This window comes from Oncorhynchus keta, unplaced genomic scaffold (genome assembly GCF_023373465.1).
Source record: "Oncorhynchus keta strain PuntledgeMale-10-30-2019 unplaced genomic scaffold, Oket_V2 Un_scaffold_17573_pilon_pilon, whole genome shotgun sequence".
Taxonomy (NCBI): Eukaryota; Metazoa; Chordata; class Actinopteri; order Salmoniformes; family Salmonidae; genus Oncorhynchus; species Oncorhynchus keta.
In genome coordinates, this window is record NW_026290825.1 from 903385 (window position 1) to 925844 (window position 22460).

At 45.0% G+C, this 22460-nt stretch overlaps 1 long non-coding RNA gene across 1 annotated transcript; it reads left to right on the forward strand.

Annotated features, from left to right (window-relative positions):
* The first annotated feature begins 1575 nt into the window (after positions 1 to 1575).
* Positions 1576 to 5352, forward strand: LOC127927737 (uncharacterized). Its single transcript, XR_008128897.1, has 3 exons — positions 1576 to 2391; positions 2685 to 2783; positions 3077 to 5352. It is a non-coding gene; the product is annotated as an uncharacterized LOC127927737 (long non-coding RNA).
* Positions 5353 to 22460: the final 17108 nt, after the last annotated feature.

Consider the following 22460-nt stretch of genomic DNA (forward strand, 5'->3'; position numbering starts at 1 on the left):
CTCTCTCCCTCTCTCTCTCTCTCTCTCTCTCTCTCTCTCTCCCTCTCTCTCTCTCCCTCTCTCTCTCTCTCCTCTCTCTCTCTCTCTCCTCTCTCTCTCTCTCCCTCTCTCCTCTCTCTCCGTCTCTCTCTCTCCGTCTCTCCCTCTCTCTCTCCGTCTCTCCCTCTCTCTCTCCGTCTCTCAGTCTCTCTCTCCGTCTCTCAGTCTCTCTCTCCGTCTCTCAGTCTCTCCCTCTCTCAGTCTCTCCCTCTCTCTCTCCGTCTCTCTCTCCGTCTCTCCGTCTCTCTCTCCGTCTCTCCGTCTCTCCCTCTCTCTCTGTCTCTCCCTCTCTCCCTCTCTCTCTCAGTCTCTCCCTCTCTCTCTCCGTCTCTCTCTCTCATCAGTCTTTCTCTCTCTCTCCGTCTCTCTCCCTCTCTCTCTCCGTCTCTCTCCCTCTCTCTCTCCGTCTCTCTCCCTCTCTCTCTCCGTCTCTCCCTCTCTCTCTCCGTCTCTCTCCGTCTCTCCCTCTCTCTCCCTCTCTCTCTCAGTCTCTCCCTCTCTCTCCCTCTCTCTCAGTCTCTCCCTCTCTCTCTCAGTCTCTCTCTCTCTCTCTCCGTCTCTCAGTCTCCGTCTCTCCCTCTCTCTCTCAGTCTCTCCCTCTCTCTCTCTCTCTCTCCCTCTCATCAGTCTCCCTCTCTCTCTCCGTCTCTCTCCCTCTACCTCTCCGTCTCTCCCTCTCTCCGTCTCTCCCTCTCTCTCCCTCCGTCTCGCCCTCTCTCTCCGTCTCTCCCTCTCTCTCTCTCTCAGTCTCTCCATCTCTCTCGGTCTCTCTCCCTCTCCCTCCCTCCCTCCCTCCCTCCCTCCCTCTCCGCCTCCCCCCCCCGTCCCTCTCTGCCTCCCTCCCTCCCTCTCCCGCCTCCCTCCCTCCCCCCCCCCCGTCCCTCCTCCCTCCCTCCCTCTCCGCCTCCCCCCGTCCCTCTCTGCCTCCCTCCCTCCCAGTCTCACGTTCTCCATCTCTGTCTCTCAAGACAAACATTACCTATGGCTCTCCTCTCCTCCACTGGAGTTCTGCTTCCACTCAACACAAGGTTCTGCAGCCCCAAATGACACCCTATTCCCTACACAGTGCACTCCGTTTGATCAGGGCCCAGAGCACTACGGAGGGAATAGGTGTCATCTAGGGCCCAGAGCAGGACAAGGCCAGCTCAGAGACTCAGCTCACTCCTCTCCAGGCCTCTCCGGGGAGGTTTATCATTTCTCATGTCAGTCCAGGCTGGAGGAATGTGTGGAGAGGATTTAACATGGTACTACTAGTAGTGTGATATCAGTTTTAAAAAGGGATGGAGATGAAAGAAAGAGGTCACAGAGAAGGAAACCGGTTCAGAGAAGGAAACCGGTTCAGAGAAGGAAACCGGTTCAGAGAAGGAAACCGGTTCAGAGAAGGAAACCGGTTCAGAGAAGGAAACCGGTTCAGAGAAGGAAACCGGTTCAGAGAAGGAAACCTGTTCAGAGAAGGAAACCTGTTCAGAGAAGGAAACCATTCAGAGAAGGAAACCTGTTCAGAGAAGGAAACCATTCAGAGAAGGAAACCGTTCAGAGAAGGAAACCGGTTCAGAGAAGGAAACCTGTTCAGAGAAGGAAACCTGTTCAGAGAAGGAAACCTGTTCAGAGAAGGAAACCTGTTCAGAGAAGGAAACCATTCAGAGAAGGAAACCTGTTCAGAGAAGGAAACCTGTTCAGAGAAGGAAACCGGTTCAGAGAAGGAAACCGTTCAGAGAAGGAAACCTGTTCAGAGAAGGAAACCGTTCAGAGAAGGAAACCGGTTCAGAGAAGGAAACCTGTTCAGAGAAGGAAACCTGTTCAGAGAAGGAAACCGGTTCAGAGAAGGAAACCTGTTCAGAGAAGGAAACCTGTTCAGAGAAGGAAACCGTTCAGAGAAGGAAACCGTTCAGAGAAGGAAACCTGTTCAGAGAAGGAAACCTGTTCAGAGAAGGAAACCGTTCAGAGAAGGAAACCGGTTCAGAGAAGGAAACTGGTTCAGAGAAGGAAACCGTTCAGAGAAGGAAACCGGTTCAGAGAAGGAAACCTGTTCAGAGAAGGAAACCGTTCAGAGAAGGAAACCGTTCAGAGAAGGAAACCTGTTCAGAGAAGGAAACCGTTCAGAGAAGGAAACCCCGTTCAGAGAAGGAAACCGTTCACCAGGCACCATAGTATTCTTTTTTAACTCTATTTATTAACATTTGATCGTCCAAAAAATAAGCAATAGGAATTTTAAAACCAACAGTTTACAAAGTACTTTTGAACTCTATGGACATTTGGCGTTCTGAAACAATGGACAGTAGGTAGGTGTGGACCTGCCTATTCATTCATATACAGTAGGTGTGGACCTGCCTATTCATTCATATACAGTAGGTGTGGACCTGTCTATTCATTCATATACAGTAGGTGTGGACCTGTCTATTCATTCATATACAGTAGGTGAGGACCTGCCTATTCATATACAGTAGGTGTGGACCTGCCTATTCATTCATATACAGTAGGTGTAGACCTGCCTATTCATTCATATACAGTAGGTGTGGACCTGTCTATTCATTCATATACAGTAGGTGTGGACCTGTCTATTCATTCATATACAGTAGGTGAGGACCTGCCTATTCATTCATATACAGTAGGTGTGGACCTGTCTATTCATTCATATACAGTAGGTGTGGACCTGCCTATTCATTCATATACAGTAGGTGTGGACCTGCCTATTCATTCATATACAGTAGGTGTGGACCTGCCTATTCATTCATATACAGTAGGTGTGGACCTGTCTATTCATTCATATACAGTAGGTGTGGACCTGCCTATTCATTCATATACAGTAGGTGAGGACCTGCCTATTCATTCATATACAGTAGGTGTAGACCTGCCTATTCATTCATATACAGTAGGTGTGGACCTGCCTATTCATTCATATACAGTAGGTGTAGACCTGCCTATTCATTCATATACAGTAGGTGTGGACCTGCCTATTCATTCATATACAGTAGGTGTGGACCTGCCTATTCATATACAGTAGGTATGGACTTACCTATTGATTCATATACAGTAGGTGTGGACCTGCCTATTCATTCATATACAGTAGGTGTGGACCTGCCTATTCATTCATATACAGTAGGTGTGGACCTGCCTATTCATTCATATACAGTAGGTGTAGACCTGCCTATTCATTCATATACAGTAGGTGTAGACCTGCCTATTCATTCATATACAGTAGGCAAGGACCTGCCTATTCATTCATATACAGTAGGTAATGACCAGCCTATTCATTCATATACAGTAGGTGAGGACCTGCCTATTCATTCATATACAGTAGGTATCTGATTATAGAAATAAACGCATCTCCATTTTAAGCATCCACGTGACAGGCCCATGTGATCAACGGCTAATTGCGCATCACATTTGCGACATTGGTCATGCATGCACAGTGGGGGGAACTAAATTAGTGGTCATAATTCTACCGAGCCTACTTTGTTGAAAAATAATCCCCCAGGCCCTCAGTTGGGTACAGCAGGTACATCAGACGCCATACCCTAGCTCAAGACCAAACATTTAAAAAGTCGGCTATAAAAAAAAAAGTTGTTTAAAATCATTCCAATCCTGATTAAAATACAACGTCCTGCTTAGCGTATTGACCAGTCTGGCTTTAGGACCATGCGGAGCGTCGCTCGGAGAGAAGCTGCCAGTCTGCGTGTCGTTCTCTCACTAAGAGAGCAGAGACAAGTGCCAGACAGTTTGCTTCTGCCGGTCAGTCGTTTAGGCAGTGCGCCGATTGCTTTGAATTTGACGTGGGCATTTAAACTCGTCCTTGTAGGCCTCACTGACAGCTGGTTTATACACCGGCTCCGTTTCACATTGACGTCAGCGTCGGAAACGTGTCCCAATTTGGCTAGCGGAAGATGTTACTTCAGGGGAAGCTTATTTTAATTTGTAAAAATTAGCAATAATTACTGGTGCCTATACAAAAATAGATTCAGAGAGCATGATTTGACCACAGAGGATCATTAGCTTTTTTAAAAATGAGTTTTGGATTGTTTTAAGCTGCCATTTGGGCAGTACACAACGAATAGCCTTGCAAACAGCTGATTGTTTCGTTGCAGTGGTCAGTGAAAAGCTGTTTAAAAAATAGTCCTAGGGCTGTCAGAATATTTCAAAAATACAAATTGTAGAAAAAAAAACAATTTAGAAAGAAAAATGGCTACTGCTGAAAAGAGATCACAAATAAAAGACTATCTGTCTCCATTCATCAACTCCTAATTGAGCGAACAGTAGGCCATCGTATTGGTACCGGCGGAGTGCACACATACCCACGGTCTGTCATCCGATCAGTATCACTGGAACGGCGGCTTTTGGACAATAATTCCTACCTCCGGGCTACATGCACATCATATTTCACCATTTGTATCATATTTCACCACTTGAACCTCTCCTTTTCGGACTAGATTAGATGGGGCTGCATTCAAAGAAAAACGATTGTTTTTACAGATGTTTCCCATGCAGAGAAAGGAGAAGAAACATCTCTGATAAAGCCTACTCTATGTCACTACTATCTCTGTCACTACTATCCCTGTCACCACTATCTCTGTCACTACTATCTCTGTCACTGCTATCTCTGTCACTGCTATCTCTGTCACTACTATCACTACTATCTCTGTCACTACTATCTCTGTCACTACTATCTCTGTCACTGCTATCTCTGTCACTACTATCTCTGTCACTACTATCTCTGTCACTGCTATCTCTGTCACTGCTATCTCTGTCACTACTATCTCTGTCACTACTATCACTGTCACTACTGGCTCAGACATGCATTGTTCAGAACTGTCCGTTTTGCTAATATTTAGCCTAAATTATGACTATGCAATCTACTCATCACATTAGGACTAGTGGCCTATTTTACATTAGTCTTCAAATGGGATGATAGATGCCCGCAATAACCTCTGTTATAAAAAGGATGACATTTGATGTTGAACAAATAGTTTGAAAGTCAGGCATCACCTATGGATGAGGTCATCAGAGGTCGTCCTTGTTGTGACTTGATAGCGTCTATTATGCATCTTGTTGCACTGTGTACGCCCGTTCCACCATGTAAATGAGTACATTTATGATGAGTTTGAGTAGGGGTTGACATTGTCTATGCGGTTCCACAGACCAGTAGCCTAGGAGTAGCCTACAGTAGCCTAGGAGTAGCCTACAGTAGCCTAGGAGTAGCCTACAGTAGCCTAGGAGTAGCCTACAGTAGCCTAGGAGTAGCCTACAGTAGCCTAGGGCTAGCCTACAGTAGCCTAGGAGTAGCCTACAGTAGCCTAGGAGTAGCCTAGCAGTAGCCTAGGAGTAGCCTAGGAGTAGCCTACAGTAGCCTAGGGCTAGCCTACAGTAGCCTAGGAGTAGCCTACAGTAGCCTAGGAGTAGCCTAGGAGTAGCCTACAGTAGCCTAGGAGTAGCCTACAGTAGCCTAGGAGTAGCCTACAGTAGCCTAGGAGTAGCCTAGGAGTAGCCTAGGAGTAGCCTACAGTAGCCTAGGAGTAGCCTACAGTAGCCTAGGTAGGGCTAGCCTACAGTAGCCTAGGAGTAGCTACAGTAGCCTAGGAGTAGCTGGAGTAGCTACAGTAGCCTAGGAGTAGCTCCAGTAGTTTAGGAGTAGCCTACAGTAGCCTAGGAGTAGTCACAGTAGCCTAGGAGTAGCCTACAGTAGCTTAGGAGTAGCTACAGTAGCCTAGGAGTAGCCTACAGTAGCTCAGGAGTAGCTACAGTAGCCTAGGAGTAGTCACAGTAGCCTAGAGTAGCCTAGGAGTAGTCACAGTAGCCTAGGAGTAGCCTACAGTAGCTTAGGAGTAGCTACAGTAGCCTAGGAGTAGCCTACAGTAGCTCAGGAGTAGCTACAGTAGCCTAGGAGTAGTCACAGTAGCCTACAGTAGCCTAGGAGTAGCCTACGAGTAGCTACATTAGTTTAGGCATAGCTACAGTAGTTTAGGAGGAGCTACAGTAGCCTAGGAGTAGCCTACAGTAGTTTAGGAGTAGCTACAGTAGCCTAGGAGTAGCTACAATAGCCTAGGAGTAGCTACAATAGCCTAGGAGTAGCTACAGTAGCTTAGGAGTAGACAATTGGCTGTGGTGTTGAAATGTGGATACGAGGGCACTATTACAAGCGGATCCCAGCCCATCAATCAGGAGAATATTTCCACCAGCTTTGTACAGTTTCTGCAAATCGACATATCTGCTTCTATCTGCTTCTAGCTATTCATTACAGTAGCTATTTAGGCTAGCTAATGGGGACTTGATTTACTTTTTTTTTTTTTAGAAACAGCCTAAGTTTTAAGAGGTGGAAAATGCACGTACCTAAAGCTCCGGGGCCCAAGTGGTCCCCAACATCCCCTGATCAATCCATCCCTGCCTCTCATATCTCACATTACAAAATGACTTGACGTTATCATGACGTCACAGCGGTTATGGTCGGCATGTTTTCATTGGTGAATAGGTCTATAAAATGTACCTTGCAAATCACCTTGTCATCTATTTATCACTATGGACATCGGCATCTGGACATGATCTAAGACGTTGTGTCATTGGACTATTGTGTCCGAACATTTTGTAGGAAAATAATTCCACAGGGTAGCTACATTATGTTAAAAATGGCTGAACATTGCGCACACAATGTTTACAATGTTAGTTTACAATGTTAGTTGGTTAGTTCACAATGTTTAATGTTAGTTTACTGGTTAGTTCACAATGTTAGTTGGTTAGTTCACAATGTTTAATGTTAGTTTACTGGTTAGTTCACAATGTTAGTTGGTTAGTTCACAATGTTTAATGTTAGTTTACTGGTTAGTTCACAATGTTTAATGTTAGTTTACTGGTTAGTTCACAATGTTTAATGTCAGTTTACTGGTTAGTTCACAATGTTTAATGTCAGTTTACTGGTTAGTTCAATGTTAGTTTACTGGTTAGTTCACAATGTTTAATGTCAGTTTACTGGTTAGTTTACAATGTTAGTTGGTTAGTTCACAATGTTTAATGTTAGTTTACTGGTTAGTTCACAATGTTTAATGTTAGTTTACTGGTTAGTTCACAATGTTTAATGTCAGTTTACTGGTTAGTTCAATGTTAGTTGGTTAGTTCACAATGTTTAATGTTAGTTTACTGGTTAGTTCACAATGTTTAATGTTAGTTTACTGGTTAGTTCACAATTTTTAATGTTAGTTTACTGGTTAGTTGGTGAGTTGTTTTGTAACAGTTGTTTGTCCTGTTAAAAGGGTGTATATGAAACATTTATTACATATAGCATAACTATTAAAGGTGTATATGAAACATTTTAAGTCCTCTTTAATGCTTCTGCTCTATAACATGATAACAACAACAAGTCCACTGTGTCCCACTCTATAGGGAATAGCCTTCCATTTGGGGGCGCATTCTCACCCCACACATCTGGAATGGATGTTTCTACCTGCTGTCCCTGTGTTTCAGAGGGGGAGGAAGGGAGGGAGGGAGGGAGGGAAGGATGGAAGGAAAGAAGGAGGGATGGGAAGGAAAGAAGGAGGGATGGGAAGGGGAAGGAAGGAAGGAAGGAAGGAAGGAAGGGAGGGAAGGAGGGATGGGAAGGAAGGAAGGAAGGAAGGAAGGAAGGGAGGGAAGGAGGGAGGGAAGGAGGGATGGGAAGGAAGGAAGGAAGGAGGGATGGGAAGGAAGGAAGGAAGGAAGGAAGGAAGGAAGGAGGAAGGAAGGAAGGAAGGAGGGAGGAAGGAAGGAAGGAAGGAAGGAGGGATGGGAAGGAAGGAGGGATGGGATGGGAAGGAAGGAAGGAAGGAAGGAAGGAAGGAAGGAGGGATGGAAGGAAGGAAGGAAGGAACGAAGGAAGGAAGGAAGGAGGGATGGGAAGGAAGGAAGGAAGGAAGGAAGGAGGGATGGGAAGGAAGGAAGGAAGGAAGGAGGGATGGGAAGGAAGGAAGGAAGGAAGGAGGGATGGGAAGGAAGGAAGGAAGGAAGGAGGATGGAAGGAATGAGGAAGAGAGGAAGGAAGGAAGGAAGGAAGGATGGGAAGGAAGGAAGGAGGAAGGAAGGAAGGAAGGAAGGAGAAGGAAGGAGAGAAGGAAGGAAGGAGAGGAAGGAAGGAGGGAGAGAAGGAAGGAAGGAGGGAGAGAAGGAAGGAAGAGGGAGAAGGAAGGAGGAAGGAAGGAGAGAATAGAAGGAAGGAGGGGAGAGAAGGAAGGAAGGAGGGAGAGAAGGAAGGAGGGAGAGAAGGAAGGAGGGAGAAGGAAGGAGAGAAGAGAAGGAAGGAGGGATGGGATGGAAGGAGGGAGAGAAGGAAGGAAGGAAGGAGGGAGAAAAGGAAGAAGGGATGGAAGGAAGGGAGGAGGGAGAAGGAAGGAGAGAAGAGAAGGAAGGAGGGATGGGATGGAAGGAGGGAGAGAAGGAAGGAAGGAGGGAGAGAAGGAAGGAGGGATGGAAGGAAGGAAGGAAGGAGGAAGAGAAGGAAGGAGGGAGAAAAGAGAAGGAAGGAGGGAGAGATGCGATGGAAGGAAGGAGAGAGAGAAGGAAGGAAGGAGGGAGAGAAGGAAGGAGGGAGGAAGAGAAGGAAGGAAGGAAGGAAGGAAGGAAGGAAGGAAGGAAGGAAGGAAGGAAGGAAGGAAGGAAGGAGGGAAGGAAGGAAGGACGGAGGGAAGGAAGGAGGAAATTAGGGAAGGAGGGGAGGAGATGGATGGGGCTGAATTAAGACAGGAGGAGTTTCTACAATCTCTCTCTAGTCTTCAGGATAAACATATATATTTTTCTAGGAGTTAGTTTATGAGCTAGAAGTACAAAGGGCTTGAGTGAATTAGCTGCTTCATAAAACCATAGGACTGCTGAGGCAAATGTGCTGCTTCATAAAACCATAGGACTGCTGAGACAAATGTATCACCTACCTACACGCCTCCCCCGTCTACACGCCTCCCCCGTCTACACGCCTCCCCGTCTACACGCCTCCCCCGTCTACACGCCTCCCCATCTACACGCCTCCCCATCTACACGCCTCCCCCATCTACACGCCTCCCCCATCTACACGCCTCCCCCATCTACACGCCTCCCCCATCTACACGTAAAATGTATCCTAGATCAGCACTCCTATCGAGATGCTTAATAAAAATTCAGGCACCGAAGCACTTTGCCGTTCCAATTTCCTGTGAATTGACATGTTGGGGGTGAGGTTTCAAATCGCCGCCTCGCTGTCCTACGAGAACATCACCACTTGAACCCCTCTCGTAACTCCGAACAGAAATCCTGCATGAAAATGGCACCCTATTCCCTGTTTAGTGCACTCCTTTTGAGCAGGGTCCATTGGGTAGGGACTGTAGGGAATAGGGCTGATGTTTGGGACGCAGACCTTGTGTTGCTCTATTCCAGCCTCTCTTCTGTTCTGAGTCACCTGTATCTGGTCCACCACGCCAACCCCCCGCCTCCTATCTATTCACGCAGAAAACCATACTGACACCGATGCATTGTGGGTCGTTGGTATGGAGGTTTGAGAGGTTCCTCTCAGGACTGATTATCTGAATGACGTGAATGATGCCTTTTGTAGGTGGGGGTCCATGTCTCACACACACACACACACACACACACACACACACACACACACACACACACACACACACACACACACACACACACACACACACACACACACACACACACACACACACACACACACACACGAGTGGGGAGTTATTTAAATGCTAAACACTCTCCCTTTTCCAATCAGTCTCTGATCTCAAGTGCTGCTGCTGGGTAGAAATAGCCAGGCACTTGAGAAGTATGATCGGCTGAAATGACCATATCGGAGAAGACACTGCATTTACCAGTCTAAACCATCATCATGTTTATAGGTGCTCACCATTTACCAGTCTAAACCATCATCATGTTTATAGGTGCTCACCATTTACCAGTCTAAACCATCATCATGTTTATAGGTGCTCACCATTTACCAGTCTAAACCATCATCATGTTTATAGGTGCTCACCATTTACCAGTCTAAACCATCATCATGTTTATAGGTGCTCACCATTTTCTAAACCATCATCATGTTTATAGGTCTAATGTTTATACCAGTCTAAACCATCATCATGTTTATAGGTGCTCACCATTTACCAGTCTAAACCATCATCATGTTTATAGGTGCTCACCATTTACCAGTCTAAACCATCATCATGTTTATAGGTGCTCACCATTTACCAGTCTAAACCATCATCATGTTTATAGGTGCTCACCATTTACCAGTCTAAACCATCATCATGTTTATAGGTGCTCACCATTTACCAGTCTAAACCATCATCATGTTTATAGGTGCTCACCATTTACCAGTCTAAACCATCATCATGTTTATAGGTGCTCACCATTTACCAGTCTAAAAACCATCATCATGTTTATAGGTGCTCACCATTTACCAGTCTAAACCATCATCATGTTTATAGGTGCTCACCATTTACCAGTCTAAACCATCATCATGTTTATAGGTGCTCACCATTTACCAGTCTAAACCATCATCATGTTTATAGGTGCTCACCATTTACCAGTCTAAACCATCATCATGTTTATAGGTGCTCACCATTTACCAGTCTAAACCATCATCATGTTTATAGGTGCTCACCATTTACCAGTCTAAACCATCATCATGTTTATAGGTGCTCACCATTTACCAGTCTAAACCATCATCATGTTTATAGGTGCTCACCATTTACCTCTAAACCATCATCAGGTGCTCACCATTTACCAGTCTAAACCATCATCATGTTTTAGGTGCTCACCATTTACCAGTCTAAACCATCATCATGTTTATAGGTGCTCACCATTTACCAGTCTCATCATGTTTATAGGTGCTCACCATTTACCAGTCTAAACCATCATCATGTTTATAGGTGCTCACCATTTACCAGTCTAAACCATCATCATGTTTATAGGTGCTCACCATTTACCAGTCTAAACCATCATATGTTTATAACCTCACCATTTACCAGTCTAAACCATTCATGTTTTAGGTGCTCACCATTTACCAGTCTAAAACCATCATCATGTCTAAACCATTCATGTTTATAGGTGCTCACCATTTACCAGTCTAAACCATCATCATGTTTATAGGTGTCTAAACCATCTCACCATTTTTACCATGTTTATAGTCTCAAACAGTCTAAACCATCATCATGTTTATAGGTGATCACCATTTACCAGTCTAAACCATCATCATGTTCAAATCAAATCAAATCAAATTTTATTTGTCACATACACATGGTTAGCAGATGTTAAATGCGAGTGTAGCGAAATGCTTGTGCTTCTAGTTCCGACAATGCAGTGATAACCAACAAGTAATCTAACTAACAATTCCAAAACTACTGTCTTATACACAGTGTAAGGGGATAAAGAATATGTACATAAGGATATATGAATGAGTGATGGTACAGAGCAGCATACAGTAGATGGTATCGAGTACAGTATATACATATGAGATGAGTGTGTAGACAAAGTAAACAAAGTGGCATAGTTAAAGTGGCTAGTGATACATGTGTTACATAAGGATGCAGTCGATGATGTAGAGTACAGTATATACATATGCATATGAGATGAATAATGTAGGGTAAGTAACATTATATAAGGTAGCATTGTTTAAAGTGGCTAGTGATATATTTACATAATTCCCATCAATTCCCATTATTAAAATGGCTGGAGTTGGGTCAGTGTCAATGACAGTGTGTTGGCAGCAGCCACTCACTGTTAGTGGTGGCTGTTTAACAGTCTGATGGCCTTGAGATAGAAGCTGTTTTTCAGTCTCTCGGTCCCAGCTTTGATGCACCTGTACTGACCTCGCCTTCTGGATGATAGCGGGGTGAACAGGCAGTGGTTCGGGTGGTTGATGTCCTTGATGATCTTTATGGCCTTCCTGTAACAACGGGTGGTGTAGGTGTCCTGGAGGGCAGGTAGTTTGCCCCCGGTGATGCGTTGTGCAGTCCTCACTACCCTCTGGAGAGCCTTACGGTTGAGGGCGGAGCAGTTGCCGTACCAGGCGGTGATACAGCCCGCCAGGATGCTCTCGATTGTGCATCTGTAGAAGTTTGTGAGTGCTTTTGGTGACAAGCCGAATTTCTTCAGCCTCCTGAGGTTGAATAGGGCGCTGCTGCGCCTTCTTCACGACGCTGTCAGTGTGAGTGGACCAATTCAGTTTGTCTGTGATGTGTATGCCGAGGAACTTAAAACTAGCTACCCTCTCCACTACTGTTCCATCGATGTGGATAGGGGGTGTTCCCTCTGCTGTTTCCTGAAGTCCACAATCATCTCCTTAGTTTTGTTGACGTTGAGTGTGAGGTTATTTTCCTGACACCACACTCCGAGGGCCCTCACCTCCTCCCTGTAGGCCGTCTCGTCGTTGTTGGTAATCAAGCCTACCACTGTTGTGTCGTCCGCAAACTTGATGATTGAGTTGGAGGCGTGCGTGGCCACGCAGTCGTGGGTGAACAGGGAGTACAGGAGAGGGCTCAGAACGCACCTTGTGGGGCCCCGTGTTGAGGATCAGCGGGGAGGAGATGTTGTTGCCTACCCTCACCACCTGGGGGCGGCCCGTCAGGAAGTCCAGTACCCAGTTGCACAGGGCGGGGTCGAGACCCAGGGTCTCGAGCTTGATGACGAGCTTGGAGGGTACTATGGTGTTGAATGCCGAGCTGTAGTCGATGAACAGCATTCTCACATAGGTATTCCTCTTGTCCAGGTGGGTTAGGGCAGTGTGCAGTGTGGTTGAGATTGCATCGTCTGTGGACCTATTTGGGCGGTAAGCAAATTGGAGTGGGTCTAGGGTGTCAGGTAGGGTGGAGGGGATATGGTCCTTGACTAGTCTCTCAAAGCACTTCATGATGACGGAAGTGAGTGCTACGGGGCGGTAGTCGTTTAGCTCAGTTACCTTAGCTTTCTTGGGAACAGGAACAATGGTGGCCCTCTTGAAGCATGTGGGAACAGCAGACTGGTATAGGGATTGATTGAATATGTCCGTAAACACACCGGCCAGCTGGTCTGCGCATGCTCTGAGGGCGCGGCTGGGGATGCCGTCTGGGCCTGCAGCCTTGCGAGGGTTAACACGTTTAAATGTCTTACTCACCTCGGCTGCAGTGAAGGAGAGACCGCATGTTTCCGTTGCAGGCCGTGTCAGTGGCACTGTATTGTCCTCAAAGCGGGCAAAAAAGTTATTTAGTCTGCCTGGGAGCAAGACATCCTGGTCCGTGACTGGGCTGGATTTCATCTTGTAGTCCGTGATTGACTGTAGACCCTGCCACATGCCTCTTGTGTCTGAGCCATTGAATTGAGATTCCACTTTGTCTCTGTACTGACGCTTAGCTTGTTTAATAGCCTTGCGGAGGGAATAGCTGCACTGTTTGTATTCAGTCATGTTGCCAGACACCTTGCCCTGATTAAAAGCAGTGGTTCGCGCTTTCAGTTTCACGCGAATGCTGCCATCAATCCACGGTTTCTGGTTAGGGAATGTTTTTATCGTTGCTATGGGAACGACATCTTCGACGCACGTTCTAATGAACTCGCACACCGAATCAGCGTATTCGTCAATATTCCCATCTGACGCAATACGAAACATGTCCCAGTCCACGTGATGGAAGCAGTCTTGGAGTGTAGAGTCAGCTTGGTCTGACCAGCGTTGGACAGACCTCAGCGTGGGAGCCTCTTGTTTTAATTTCTGCCTGTAGGCAGGGATCAGCAAAATGGAGTCGTGGTCAGCTTTTCCGAAAGGGGGCGGGGCAGGGCCTTATATGCGTCGCGGAAGTTAGAGTAACAATGATCCAAGGTTTTACCACCCCTGGTTGCGCAATCGATATGCTGATAAAATTTAGGGAGTCTTGTTTTCAGATTGGCTTTGTTAAAATCCCCAGCTACAATGAATGCAGCCTCCGGATAAATGTTTTCCAGTTTGCAAAGAGTTAAATAAAGTTCGTTCAGAGCCATCGATGTGTCTGCTTGGGGGGGAATATATACTGCTGTGATTATAATCGAAGAGAATTCTCTTGGAAGATAATGCGGTCTACATTTGATTGTGAGGAATTCTAAATCAGGTGAACAGAAGGATTTGAGTTCCTGTATGTTTCCTTCATCACACCATGTCCCGTTAGTCATGAGGCATACGCCCCCGCCACTCTTCTTACCAGAGAGATGTTTGTTTCTGTCCGCGCGATGCGTGGAGAAACCCGTTGGCTGCACCGCCTGGATAGCGTCTTCCCAGTAAGCCATGTTTCCGTAAAGCAGAGAACGTTGCAGTCTCTGATGTCCCTCTGGAATGCCACCCTTGCTCGGATTTCATCAACCTTGTTGTCGAGAGACTGGACATTGGCAAGAAGAATACTGGGAAGTGGTGCACGATGTGCCCTTTTCGGAGTCTGACCAGAACACCGCCGTTTCCCTCTTTTTTCGTAGTCGTTTCCTTGGGTGGCTGCAAGCGATCCATTCCGTTGTCCTGGTTGAAAGGCAGAACACAGGATCCAGTCTAAAACATATTCTTGGTGTACTGATGGTGAGTTAAACGCTGATCTTATGTTCAGTAGTTCTTCACCACTGTATGTCTGAAACCTAAGATGACCTGGGTACTAATGTAAGAAATAACACGTAAAAAAAAAACAAAAAACTGCATAGTTTCCTAGGCGGCCATCTCAGTCGGCGCTCACCATTTACCAGTCTAAACCATCATCATGTTTATAGGTGCTCACCATTTACCAGTCTAAACCATCATCATGTTTATAGGTGCTCACCATTTACCAGTCTAAACCATCATCATGTTTATAGGTGCTCACCATTTACCAGTCTAAACCATCATCATGTTTATAGGTGCTCACCATTTACCAGTCTAAACCAATCATGTTTATAATCACCATTTCATCATGTTTATAGGTGCTCACCATTTACCAGTCTAAACCATCATCATGTTTATAGGTGCTCACCATTTACCAGTCTAAACCATCATCATGTTTATAGGTGCTCACCATTTACCAGTCTAAACCATCATCATGTTTATAGGTGCTCACCATTTACCAGTCTAAACCATCATCATGTTTATAGGTGCTCACCATTTACCAGTCTAAACCATCATCATGTTTATAGGTGATCACCATTTACCAGTCTAAATGTTTATAGGTGCTCACCATTTACCAGTCTAAACCATCATCATGTTTATAGGTGCTCACCATTTACCAGTCTAAATGTTTATAGGTGGTCACCATTTACCAGTCTAAACCATCATCATGTTTATAGGTGCTCACCATTTACCAGTCTAAACCATCATCATGTTTATAGGTGCTCACCATTTACCAGTCTAAACCATCATCATGTTTATAGGTGCTCACCATTTACCAGTCTAAACCATCATCATGTTTATAGGTGCTCACCATTTACCAGTCTAAACCATCATCATGTTTATAGGTGCTCACCATTTACCAGTCTAAACCATCATCATGTTTATAGGTGCTCACCATTTACCAGTCTAAACCATCATCATGTTTATAGGTGCTCACCATTTACCAGTCTAAACCATCATCATGTTTATAGGTGCTCACCATTTACCAGTCTAAACCATCATCATGTTTATAGGTGCTCACCATTTACCAGTCTAAACCATCATCATGTTTATAGGTGCTCACCATTTACCAGTCTAAACCATCATCATGTTTATAGGTGCTCACCATTTACCAGTCTAAACCATCATCATGTTTATAGGTGCTCACCATTTACCAGTCTAAACCATCATCATGTTTATAGGTGCTCACCATTTACCAGTCTAAACCATCATCATGTTTATAGGTGCTCACCATTTACCAGTCTAAACCATCATCATGTTTATAGGTGCTCACCATTTACCAGTCTAAACCATCATCATGTTTATAGGTGCTCACCATTTACCAGTCTAAACCATCATCATGTTTATAGGTGCTCACCATTTACCAGTCTAAACCATCATCATGTTTATAGGTGCTCACCATTTACCAGTCTAAACCATCATCATGTTTATAGGTGCTCACCATTTACCAGTCTAAACCATCATCATGTTTATAGGTGCTCACCATTTACCAGTCTAAACCATCATCATGTTTATAGGTGCTCACCATTTACCAGTCTAAACCATCATCATGTTTATAGGTGCTCACCATTTACCAGTCTAAACCATCATCATGTTTATAGGTGCTCACCATTTACCAGTCTAAACCATCATCATGTTTATAGGTGCTCACCATTTACCAGTCTAAACCATCATCATGTTTATAGGTGCTCACCATTTACCAGTCTAAACCATCATCATGTTTTTAGGTGCTCACCATTTACCAGTCTAAACCATCATCATGTTTATAGGTGCTCACCATTTTACCAGTCTAAACCATCATCATGTTTATAGGTGCTCACCATTTACCAGTCTAAACCATCATCATGTTTATAGGTGCTCACCATTTTACCAGTCTAAACCATCATCATGTTTTTAGGTGCTCACCATTTACCAGTCTAAACCATCATCATGTTTATAGGTGCTCACCATTTACCAGTCTAAACCATCATCATGTTTATAGGTGCTCACCATTTACCAGTCTAAACCATCATCATGTTTATAGGTGATCACCATTTACCAGTCTAAACCATCATCATGTTCAAATCAAATCAAATCAAATTTTATTTGTCACATACACATGGTTAGCAGATGTTAAATGCGAGTGTAGCGAAATGCTTGTGCTTCTAGTTCCGACAATGCAGTGATAACCAACAAGTAATCTAACTAACAATTCCAAAACTACTGTCTTATACACAGTGTAAGGGGATAAAGAATATGTACATAAGGATATATGAATGAGTGATGGTACAGAGCAGCATACAGTAGATGGTATCGAGTACAGTATATACATATGAGATGAGTGTGTAGACAAAGTAAACAAAGTGGCATAGTTAAAGTGGCTAGTGATACATGTGTTACATAAGGATGCAGTCGATGATGTAGAGTACAGTATATACATATGCATATGAGATGAATAATGTAGGGTAAGTAACATTATATAAGGTAGCATTGTTTAAAGTGGCTAGTGATATATTTACATAATTCCCATCAATTCCCATTATTAAAATGGCTGGAGTTGGGTCAGTGTCAATGACAGTGTGTTGGCAGCAGCCACTCACTGTTAGTGGTGGCTGTTTAACAGTCTGATGGCCTTGAGATAGAAGCTGTTTTTCAGTCTCTCGGTCCCAGCTTTGATGCACCTGTACTGACCTCGCCTTCTGGATGATAGCGGGGTGAACAGGCAGTGGTTCGGGTGGTTGATGTCCTTGATGATCTTTATGGCCTTCCTGTAACAACGGGTGGTGTAGGTGTCCTGGAGGGCAGGTAGTTTGCCCCGGTGATGCGTTGTGCAGTCCTCACTACCCTCTGGAGAGCCTTACGGTTGAGGGCGGAGCAGTTGCCGTACCAGGCGGTGATACAGCCCGCCAGGATGCTCTCGATTGTGCATCTGTAGAAGTTTGTGAGTGCTTTTGGTGACAAGCCGAATTTCTTCAGCCTCCTGAGGTTGAATAGGCGCTGCTGCTGCGCTTCTTCACGACGCTGTCAGTGTGAGTGGACCAATTCAGTTTGTCTGTGATGTGTATGCCGAGGAACTTAAAACTAGCTACCCTCTCCACTACTGTTCCATCGATGTGGATAGGGGGTGTTCCCTCTGCTGTTTCCTGAAGTCCACAATCATCTCCTTAGTTTTGTTGACGTTGAGTGTGAGGTTATTTTCCTGACACCACACTCCGAGGGCCCTCACCTCCTCCCTGTAGGCCGTCTCGTCGTTGTTGGTAATCAAGCCTACCACTGTTGTGTCGTCCGCAAACTTGATGATTGAGTTGGAGGCGTGCGTGGCCACGCAGTCGTGGGTGAACAGGGAGTACAGGAGAGGGCTCAGAACGCACCCTTGTGGGGCCCCCGTGTTGAGGATCAGCGGGGAGGAGATGTTGTTGCCTACCCTCACCACCTGGGGGCGGCCCGTCAGGAAGTCCAGTACCCAGTTGCACAGGGCGGGGTCGAGACCCAGGGTCTCGAGCTTGATGACGAGCTTGGAGGGTACTATGGTGTTGAATGCCGAGCTGTAGTCGATGAACAGCATTCTCACATAGGTATTCCTCTTGTCCAGGTGGGTTAGGGCAGTGTGCAGTGTGGTTGAGATTGCATCGTCTGTGGACCTATTTGGGCGGTAAGCAAATTGGAGTGGGTCTAGGTGTCAGGTAGGGTGGAGGGGATATGGTCCTTGACTAGTCTCTCAAAGCACTTCATGATGACGGAAGTGAGTGCTACGGGCGGTAGTCGTTTAGCTCAGTTACCTTAGCTTTCTTGGGAACAGGAACAATGGTGGCCCTCTTGAAGCATGTGGGAACAGCAGACTGGTATAGGGATTGATTGAATATGTCCGTAAACACACCGGCCAGCTGGTCTGCGCATGCTCTGAGGGCGCGGCTGGGGATGCCGTCTGGGCCTGCAGCCTTGCGAGGGTTAACACGTTTAAATGTCTTACTCACCTCGGCTGCAGTGAAGGAGAGACCGCATGTTTCCGTTGCAGGCCGTGTCAGTGGCACTGTATTGTCCTCAAAGCGGGCAAAAAAGTTATTTAGTCTGCCTGGGAGCAAGACATCCTGGTCCGTGACTGGGCTGGATTTCATCTTGTAGTCCGTGATTGACTGTAGACCCTGCCACATGCCTCTTGTGTCTGAGCCATTGAATTGAGATTCCACTTTGTCTCTGTACTGACGCTTAGCTTGTTTAATAGCCTTGCGGAGGAATAGCTGCACTGTTTGTATTCAGTCATGTTGCCAGACACCTTGCCCTGATTAAAAGCAGTGGTTCGCGCTTTCAGTTTCACGCGAATGCTGCCATCAATCCACGGTTTCTGGTTAGGGAATGTTTTTATCGTTGCTATGGGAACGACATCTTCGACGCACGTTCTAATGAACTCGCACACCGAATCAGCGTATTCGTCAATATTCCCATCTGACGCAATACGAAACATGTCCCAGTCCACGTGATGGAAGCAGTCTTGGAGTGTAGAGTCAGCTTGGTCTGACCAGCGTTGGACAGACCTCAGCGTGGGAGCCTCTTGTTTTAATTTCTGCCTGTAGGCAGGGATCAGCAAAATGGAGTCGTGGTCAGCTTTTCCGAAAGGGGGCGGGGCAGGGCCTTATATGCGTCGCGGAAGTTAGAGTAACAATGATCCAAGGTTTTACCACCCCTGGTTGCGCAATCGATATGCTGATAAAATTTAGGGAGTCTTGTTTTCAGATTGGCTTTGTTAAAATCCCCAGCTACAATGAATGCAGCCTCCGGATAAATGTTTTCCAGTTTGCAAAGAGTTAAATAAAGTTCGTTCAGAGCCATCGATGTGTCTGCTTGGGGGGGAATATATACTGCTGTGATTATAATCGAAGAGAATTCTCTTGGAAGATAATGCGGTCTACATTTGATTGTGAGGAATTCTAAATCAGGTGAACAGAAGGATTTGAGTTCCTGTATGTTTCCTTCATCACACCATGTCCCGTTAGTCATGAGGCATACGCCCCCGCCACTCTTCTTACCAGAGAGATGTTTGTTTCTGTCCGCGCGATGCGTGGAGAAACCCGTTGGCTGCACCGCCCTGGATAGCGTCTTCCCAGTAAGCCATGTTTCCGTAAAGCAGAGAACGTTGCAGTCTCTGATGTCCCTCTGGAATGCCACCCTTGCTCGGATTTCATCAACCTTGTTGTCGAGACTGGACATTGGCAAGAAGAATACTGGGAAGTGGTGCACGATGTGCCCTTTTTCGGAGTCTGACCAGAACACCGCCGCGTTTCCCTCTTTTTCGTAGTCGTTTCCTTGGGTCGCTGCAAGCGATCCATTCCGTTGTCCTGGTTGAAAGGCAGAACACAGGATCCGCGTCGCGGAAAACATATTCTTGGTCGTACTGATGGTGAGTTGACGCTGATCTTATATTCAGTAGTTCTTCTCGACTGTATGTAATGAAACCTAAGATGACCTGGGGTACTAATGTAAGAAATAACACGTAAAAAAACAAAAAACTGCATAGTTTCCTAGGAACGCGAAGCGAGGCGGCCATCTCAGTCGGCGCTCACCATTTACCAGTCTAAACCATCATCATGTTTATAGGTGCTCACCATTTACCAGTCTATACCATCATCATGTTTATAGGTGCTCACCATTTACCAGTCTAAACCATCATCATGTTTTTAGGTGCTCACCATTTACCAGTCTAAACCATCATCATGTTTATAGGTGCTCACCATTTACCAGTCTAAACCATCATCATGTTTATAGGTGCTCACCATTTACCAGTCTAAACCATCATCATGTTTATAGGTGCTCACCATTTACCAGTCTAAACCATCATCATGTTTATAGGTGCTCACCATTTACCAGTCTAAACCATCATCATGTTTATAGGTGCTCACCATTTACCAGTCTAAACCATCATCATGTTTATAGGTGCTCACCATTTACCAGTCTAAACCATCATCATGTTTATAGGTGCTCACCATTTACCAGTCTAAACCATCATCATGTTTTTAGGTGCTCACCATTTACCAGTCTAAACCATCATCATGTTTATAGGTGCTCACCATTTACCAGTCTAAACCATCATCATGTTTATAGGTGCTCACCATTTACCAGTCTAAATGTTTTTAGGTGCTCACCATTTACCAGTCTAAACCACCACCAAATCCCACTTCCTAGTTACCAGGATTAGCAAACAACAGCGGTGACTAGCGTGTAACTTAAGACCCCGGAGGTAAGAAATCTCCCAATTCAGAAGATGTTTGTTAATAATGAAGAACTGTGTTGTGATGTAATAGGTGAAGAGCAGAGAACTGTGTTGTGATGTAATAGGTGAAGAGCAGAGAACTGTGTTGTGATGTAATAGGTGAAGAGCAGAGAACTGTGTTGTGATGTAATAGTTGAAGAGCAGAGAACTGTGTTGTGATGTAATAGCTGAAGCGCAGAGAACTGTGTTGTGATGTAATAGGTGAAGAGCAGAGAACTGTGTTGTGATGTAATAGTTGAAGAGCAGAGAACTGTGTTGTGATGTAATAGTTGAAGAGCAGAGAACTGTGTTGTGATGTAATAGTTGAAGAGCAGAGAACTGTGTTGTGATGTAATGGTTGAAGAGCAGAGAACTGTGTTGTGATGTAATAGTTGAAGAGCAGAGAACTGTGCTGTGGTGTAATAGTTGAAGAGCAGAGAACTGTATTGTGATGTAATAGTTGAAGAGCAGAGAATGATGTAATGTAATAGTTGAAGAGCAGAGAACTGTGTTGTGATGTAATAGTTGAAGAGCAGAGAACTGTGTTGTGATGTAATAGTTGAAGAGCAGAGAACTGTGATGTGATGTAATAGTTGAAGAGCAGAGAACTGTGTTGTGATGTAATAGTTGAAGAGCAGAGAACTGTGTTGTGATGTCATAGTTGGAGAGCAGAGAACTGTGTTGTGATGTAATGTAATAGTTGAAGAGCAGAGAACTGTGTTGTGATGTAATAGTTGAAGAGCAGAGAACTGTGTTGTGATGTAATAGTTGAAGAGCAGAGAACTGTGTTGTGATGTCATAGTTGAAGAGCAGAGAACTGTGTTGTGATGTCATAGTTGAAGAGCAGAGAACTGTGTTGTGATGTAATGTAATAGTTGAAGAGCAGAGAACTGTGTTGTGATGTCATAGTTGAAGAGCAGAGAACTGTATTGTGATGTAATAGTTGAAGAGCAGAGAACTGTATTGTGATGTAATAGTTGAAGAGCAGAGAACTGTATTGTGATGTAATAGTTGAAGAGCAGAGAACTGTATTGTGATGTAATAGTTGAAGAGCAGAGAACTGTATTGTGATGTAATAGTTGAAGAGCAGAGAACTGTGTTGTGATGTAATAGTTGAAGAGCAGAGAACTGTATTGTGATGTAATAGTTGAAGAGCAGAGAACTGTGTTGTGATGTAATAGTTGAAGAGCAGAGAACTGTGTTGTGATGTAATAGTTGAAGAGCAGAGAACTGTGTTGTGATGTAATAGTTGAAGAGCAGAGAACTGTGTTGTGATGTAATAGCTTAAGAGCAGAGAACTGTGCTGTGATGTAATAGTTGAAGAGCAGAGAACTGTATTGTGATGTAATAGGTAAAGAGCAGAGAACTGTGTTGTGATGTAATAGCTTAAGAGCAGAGAACTGTGCTGTGATGTAATAGTTGAAGAGCAGAGAACTGTGCTGTGATGTTGAAAGAGAGGTTTGGATCAAGATGAAGGCAGTGGACCGCCACCTGTTCACCACTTCTATCGGAGTGACCTTGATCCTTCTAGCTCCCTCTCTGCTCAGTGTGAAATAAAGGCTCATTAAATGATACTGTAAAAGGTCAAGGTTTGATCAATGTGTCATGCCTGGTGTGTTAAAATATATCACC